Source organism: Streptopelia decaocto (assembly GCF_964273445.1).
Source record: "Streptopelia decaocto genome assembly, chromosome: 25".
Taxonomy (NCBI): Eukaryota; Metazoa; Chordata; class Aves; order Columbiformes; family Columbidae; genus Streptopelia; species Streptopelia decaocto.
In genome coordinates, this window is record NC_138680.1 from 4,354,956 (window position 1) to 4,361,961 (window position 7,006).

Genomic DNA, 7,006 nt, shown 5'->3' on the forward strand with positions numbered 1-7,006 from the left:
ACTTGCTTCTATCTGCTGCTCCAGAGATCTCTTTCTCTTGAAATGAATCCTCACCACAGGGATACAGGGCTCGCAGGGCTTGTTGGGACCCTCGATCCATCTTCGGGAGGCCAGAGCCAGACAGAAAGGAGGGGGGAACCCCAACATTCCTAAGCGTATTTTTCCGTTCACTTGATCCACAGCCAAGGCCTCCACCTGCAGCAATCCTCAACCATCACAGTTCTGCTGCTCTGGCCGATAACGAAGATAATTGTTTCATCCACTTTGTCAAGCTGAAATGAAAAGAGGGCAAAGCAAAATGATGCCATCATAAATCATCAGGCTGAGACAGCAAAAAAAGGACAAGATAGTGACTTCATTAAGGGTTATGTATTGTGTCATTAAGTTGGCAGGGGTCACCTTTCATGTCACACAGCAGCCCCATGATGCATTGCTGGCTCCTCTTTCCAATAAAATTAAACGCAGATGTAAAACTGATTAGGCCGTGTTTGCTTCAGCCCAAGGCAAGGGAGCCGCGCAGGGAATAATTGATACAAGATCGCGACTGATTTGTAATGGCAGCGATTTCTCTTCCTGGTCATTTCTCTGCTGACCTTGCCCATTAAAATAAGCGCAGCTGCCGTGAAAAGAGAGACACTCGTTCCGCCCTTTCCCTGCCCCTCCCCAGCCGCTTCCCAGGAATTCATTTCCTCTTGGCTTTCATGGGGTTTCTCATTCAGCATCACGGCCACACGCTGCCGCAGGCTCGGTGTGAGAGCAGGCAGCCCTTCCTGTCTGCTGGTGGCCGCTGACACCGTCCCCATGTATCGGTGACATCCCCCGCTCTGCTTTCGCCCTCCCGACTGACAGCGGATCATTATGAGCCCCGCTCCCCCAACACCCGCATCACCGACATTTCCCTGCACAGCCCTCAGGGCTTCCGAGGGGATTCATGGGAAGGTTTGGTTAGGGCTGTCACAACATCTTCAGACAGGACGGCGTTGGCTTCTGATGGCCTGGAACGTGGGAGCGCATGTCTCCTGACAGCACGGAGCTGCAGCTCCGCAGTGCCCTGCGGTCCCTCTCTGCCACCTCGGGCTCCGAAACGGGCTGGCGGGTGGTGAGGGAGGACAGAGAACGTGGGCAGGTAAATACCTGCTGTAAGTTATTGCAAACCACAGGGCTGCTTACCGTCCGGGAGCGGGGCGCTCGAGCCCCTGTGCTGGCAGCGGGATGCTGTGAAGTGTCCCCTCTGCAGTGTCCAGGAGCGGGGCGCTCGAGCCCCTGTGCTGGCAGCAGGACGCTGTGAAGTGTCCCCTCTGCAGTGTCCGGGAGCGGGGCGCTCGAGCCCCTGTGCTGGCAGCGGGACGCTGTGAAGCGTCCCCTCTGCAGTGTCCGGGAGCGGGGCGCTCGAGCCCCTGTGCTGGCAGCGGGATGCTGTGAAGTGTCCCCTCTGCAGTGTCGGTGCCGCGGCTCGGAGCTGCTGTCGCTCTGCAGAGACACAGAGGCCAGTGCCGGCTCCATCATGCAGCTGTTTGGTCCTCGGATGCCCTTTATTTCTCCTTTCCTTCTCCTGCAGCGTCTCTCTAATAGCACGGGGCCCACAGAGGTGCTGTGCGTTTCGGAGGCCTCCCCGCTGCGCCGTTTATCACTGTGCCCAAGGAACCTCAGCAGATTTACACTCGTGCTGTTTACAGCAGCTCCCAGGTAGGGTTAGAGAATACGAGATCAGGCCAGGGATGAAAACAGAGGCAGTGGCAGGGATTTGAACTTGTACTTGCACTTTCCTTCGGGGAGTCCGAAGAGGAAAAACCGTGACACACAAAACACAGCGCTGGATCTAGAAAAGAGTTCGATGTGGGTGGCTTTCAGAGGGATTATTTATCCTCTTAGAGCTAAATATGTGTTTACATGATCTTACTTGCAACAACCATGCCTTGTTCTTGTTGCCTTTTGGCCAAGGCTTTCTGACGTGGCCACTGGGTTTGGGGCACTCGGAGCCATCCGGCAGCGGGATTGATGGAGCTGAGCGCTCGCAGTAATGGCACTGCAAGAAAGCAGAGTAAATAACGAACATTGGATCTCCTTTGCAATGGAAAACTATTAGAGAGACAGGACCAGTAAAACAAACACAATTCCATGTGTCAATCCGAGACACATGGACTAAAAATACATAGAGAGCGAGCGCAAGCATGCACGAGAGAGAGAATGCAAAACCCTTATAAATGGTGAACTGAGAAACACTCATTTCCCTTGCAGTAACTAATATGATGTGGAACAAAGGAGCTGAGACCTTCTCGCCATAAACAACCGCTGAAAGTATAAACATTTTCTGGGGCACAGATGGCTGATGCTTTGATTTTATTTTTCTTTTCTCTACATTTGACAGCTAAATTCAGTCATTTGTGAACAACGTGGCCATAAAAATGAGTAATAATGATTGGAGGTATCTTACTTTTGGTTTAATGGGCTCTGGAGTGGTTCCGTGGCGGGGAGAGGGGCTGAGGCGCCGTGGCCGGATCCTCAGTGGCTGTTCTCGGAGCAGCAGAATTGCAGCGGTTCACAACGGCTGCGGATCCTCAGTCGCTGTTCTCACAGCAGCAGAATTGCAGCGGTTCACACCAGCTGCGGATCCTCAGCTGGGCTCCAGCCATCCTGCAGCTGGAGCAGGAACGCCCAGCTGAGGTTACACAGGAAGGTGTCCAGGCGGGTTGGAATGTCTGCACAGAAGGAGACTCCACAACCCCCTGGGCAGCCTGGGCCAGTGTCTGTCACTCTTCGCTGCCTCTTTGGGACGCGAGGCTCCCTGCGTGCTGTGCCGTGAAGTGACGGCGGTCGGTGCGTCTCCAGGGCCCCGCTCTCCCCTGGCCGTCCCTGGCCCTGTGCGAGGTCCCTGGCTCGGCGCGTTGGGCCAGCAGTGCTCACAAACGGCAGCCGTTCCATCTCAGAGGTGCCAGGGAGCGCCAGGCGCCGCTTATCAAGAGCACGAGGGGAAGCTGAGCCGCTCCCCGCTCCCGCGTGGAGGCGGATCGCCCCACGAGAGGCCCACGGATGCCACGGATCTCCGCTGACTTCTCCAGTTCATGCCACAGAGTCGGGATGCTGAGCTCTGATCCCGGAGTGATTTTTCTTAATGTCTTTATATAGATGAGTTAACTCAAAACCTTTCCAACATAAGCATGTTTTTCTGTTCCTTCATCCTGACCTTGGCATTTTCTTTCTCCACTCCAAGTTCTCTGCTGTCCTCTGGCCAGCTTTGCCTCTCATTTGTCAATGTTATTATTGAATTTTCAAATGCCAGTAGTGCACATAAATCAATGGCTGGCTTCTCCCCAGTGGCATATCCCTGCCACATGTGGTCATTCATTTTTTTTAATAAGTCCTCCTCTCCTTTCACCCATTTATAAAAATGCATCTTGTTCGCCTGCCGCCGTCCATCATTCGGTGAGTCCAGCTATTTGTTGCCCCTGAGTGCTTATTCATCAACGTTTTCAAAAGCAAAATCACTCTTCGCCTCCTGCTCTTATTGTGCCATCAATCTCGACTGGGGATCAATAAACCTCGCTTTTGCAATTTTTCCCCCATCATCCTGTGCTGGCTTTCCCAAAGTCTAGCCTTTGTATTTACATTTTTAACTGATCAGCAGCAGCAGGACAGTGACAGTGCCGACGAGCAGGATGTCTCACCCGCTCCCGGTGTGGCAGTAAGTGTCCCAGCATCACTCGTCTCGCTCGGGGACCCCAGGAATTGAGCACTCATCTCGTTCTGCCCTGGCCCCGGGGCTGTGGATGAGGAGGCGCCCCCGGCCGCGCGGTTCTCACCGGCGTGCGCCCCGGGGACCGCAGCCGGGGAGCATTTGTCTTCTAAACATCATCGGAATGAAAAATCGCTTCTCACCGAGAACTCACATTTCCATTGGAAAGTCTGCTTTGTTGTGGTGGTTTTTCAATAACAACAAACAAAACCGAAAAACTCTTTTTAAAAAGTTTCCTCTTTCCAATACACACTCGCAAGGCTGACATTTATTTTTGAGACTGTTTCCAAGAAAACAGACTATTTTATTTTTTGACCAGAAATGTTTTCCAAAGCTGAATATTTTCACGACTTTTGAAGAAGCTCAATGTTTCTGTTATCAGTTTTATCTTTCCATTGAAATTCTAAATAAAAACCTGCTCTGAAGCAGCACTGATCAGCTTCTAAAATTTTCCAAGCTGTCCTGTGCGAATAACGGGACTCTCTGCCTTGCTGTGGTCATAACAACCCGCACGGAGCACGCGGGGACGCGGGATGGCCGGGGTTCAAGGGACTTTTGGGGACACCTTGTCCCCTGGAGCCGGTTGTCCCGTGCAGGTGGGCTTTGACATCCGCCCCCCCGGGCACCCGTGCATGTGTGCGCATGGGCCGATTGCTCCATAAGGGCAGGATTTGGCGTTTCCAACCCGTTTCTTTGCGGGACGGGGCAGCCTGGCCTCATTAACCCTTCCCTAACGAGCCGGGGAGCGCCTGCCCCCAGCTTTCCCAGCAGCAGAAGCGGAGCGGAGGAGAGCGGCAGATGGGAGCGCGCGCCAAGGCAATGAATTCAGGCCACAATCACTAACATTTTGTGGTTTGACACTTAATTGATTAACTAATTTGAGGCAACAAGATTTAGTGTAGCTGTAGATTAGTGTCGAAGGGATAATTACGGCTAAGCTCCCGTTTCCAAACAGCACGTCAGCTGCAGTTTGGAGCCGGCGGGACCAGGCGATAGCAAAGGTTCCCGGTCCGCGGTGGCTCAGCGCCCGGGGATTGCAGCGGAAAGGTCAGGCACCGACTTATCAGCATAGACAAAATCCCTTCCTATAATGTATGTGTTTATTCTCAAATTAAATATATTAATGTATTATTTGTTCTCAAAATGTCATTCAATAGATAGTAGGCTTAGGTTTCCTGGCAGACCTTTGAAGCTTAAAGAGTAATGTAATAATAGTACGTTAATCCATAAGCTACACAGCCTGCTCCCAGCAGACCCCCCGCTCCGGAGCTGGCGCTGAAGCTCCGACTTCGCTGCATCTGTTTCTAGGAATTTCTGTCTAACAATAGTGGACTTGTTGGAGTCTGCTCTGCCAGCTCCAGCATGAAATGCTGCTTTGCTCGGCCCATCTGTTCGGCATTAGCGTGGGGGCACCTGTACGTGGCGTTTTCGGGGCGGGGGCAGGTGCCGGTCCTGCAGCCCCGCTCAGCGCTGTTCTGGCACGGGGGGGGCGCCCGCCCCTGCTCCCCGCGGCCCTGCCCAGAGCAGCTCTTCGGAGCCAGAGTTTGGGTTGGGCCAAACCCCAGTCTACGCTGGAGGAAACGCTGCATTTGGACTTTTCCCCAGGCTGGATTCTTGGCACAAGTAAATCATCTCTTGGAAAAAAAAAGTCTTGAAAGAATGTCTCCATCTTTTTCTCCAAATCATCCATCCATCTATCTGTTTGTCTGTCTAGAGATGATAGCTTGATAGCTATCTAAATGCCAAACCTGATGTTTCGGAGAGCTTGGAATCCGTCTCTGAACCGCACTGATTTTAATTCTGCAAGTCTTAATACTTGATTGACAAACACTGCTAAACAATCCATCACAGTTGCCTTATCTAAAAAATGTAACCTTTTTTCTGTTTATGGAACACGCACATGTGGAACATGTTTTTCTTCTACTGTCTGTTTATTCCAGTTGGTTCAGCGCGCTGTTGGTTTTTGGTTTGTGCTGGTTTTGCTGGCGCTTCCCCCTCCTCGTGACCGTTCGCCTCTGGGCCCAGAGGACACGGGCGGCTCGTGGACAGGCGGTGCTGGGGAGGGGCGCGGGGGCGCCGGGGCAGCCCAGCCCAGGGGTTGTGCCCCCTTGGAGCCCGCGCTCACAGCACCGGGATGGGGAGACCAAGTCCTCCCGTGTCCTCAGGACGGGTTCTGGCAGTTTATACCTGTGCCTATGGACAGTCTGGCTCTGGGCTGTGACCGGAGCCTCTGCCAAAGTCACAGTTATTCTGCCTGTCTTCTACCCTTTTAAGATAAATGTGAATCTTCAGTTGTTTCAAGCAACCTTGGTGGGCTGCCAACACTGCAAGAATACCCAACAAAAACTGATGTTGAGATGTGCTCACCACGGTGGATATTACCACTTAGAGTGTTGGCAATTATTAAATTACAGTTATTGCTATAATGATGGTAAAAGCAATGTTTGTTAATTGCTAAGGCAGATGAACAGCTCTTGCAGTTTCCCGTTGGGGAGAAGCTGCGCAGACGGGCGATGCCGAAGGAGTCAATGGCGCCGCAGGGCGAGCCGGGCAGGATGCGCGCGATCCCGCGCCGCGGCAGCGTCGTCCTCCCGAGCGGCGTGGGAGCAGAGCTGCGGAGCTGCACCAGCGAGGGAGAGTCCTCCCGCCTGCCCACGGCCAACACAGAGCTGCACCAGCGAGGGACAGTCCTCCGCTCCGCTCCGCGTTGCGTCCCTGAGCACGGCCGGGCACACGGGGACAGCCGGGGTGTCCCGGGCACCCCGCAGTCACGGAGCCGCGCGGGGCACCGGGGAGCGCGCCGCGATCCTGCAGCTCTTGTAATGGCATTAGCAACGACCGGTTCTTACTCAATCATACTCCCAAAGGATTTTCAATAAACTTTTTATGTGCCATAACTGTTACATTAAATAAAGCTGAAAGTATTGAGTAAACTGACTGTAAATCATTTTAGATGCCTTGGAATTACATTAAGTGTGAGAATTATGGATCTTTTGCTGCTCGCAGAAACAGAGACGACGGAGCCAGAAATTTTTATGCTGCCAACCCTTCGGAAGGCTTTTTTAATTATTCTTTTACACCGTACACCAGGCTTCTCGTCCTGCAAATGGCTCGTTTGGTGATGCGTTGAGACCAAGTCCCATCCTGCGGTGTAGGGTCTGTGGTGCTGGTGGGTATTTTCCCTTCCTGTCACGCTGGGTTGTCTTCTCAGTCTGGAGGTCGTAATTAAGTGCTGGCGTAGAGTTGCTGTTAGAGCTGAGCTGCCAGGTTGTT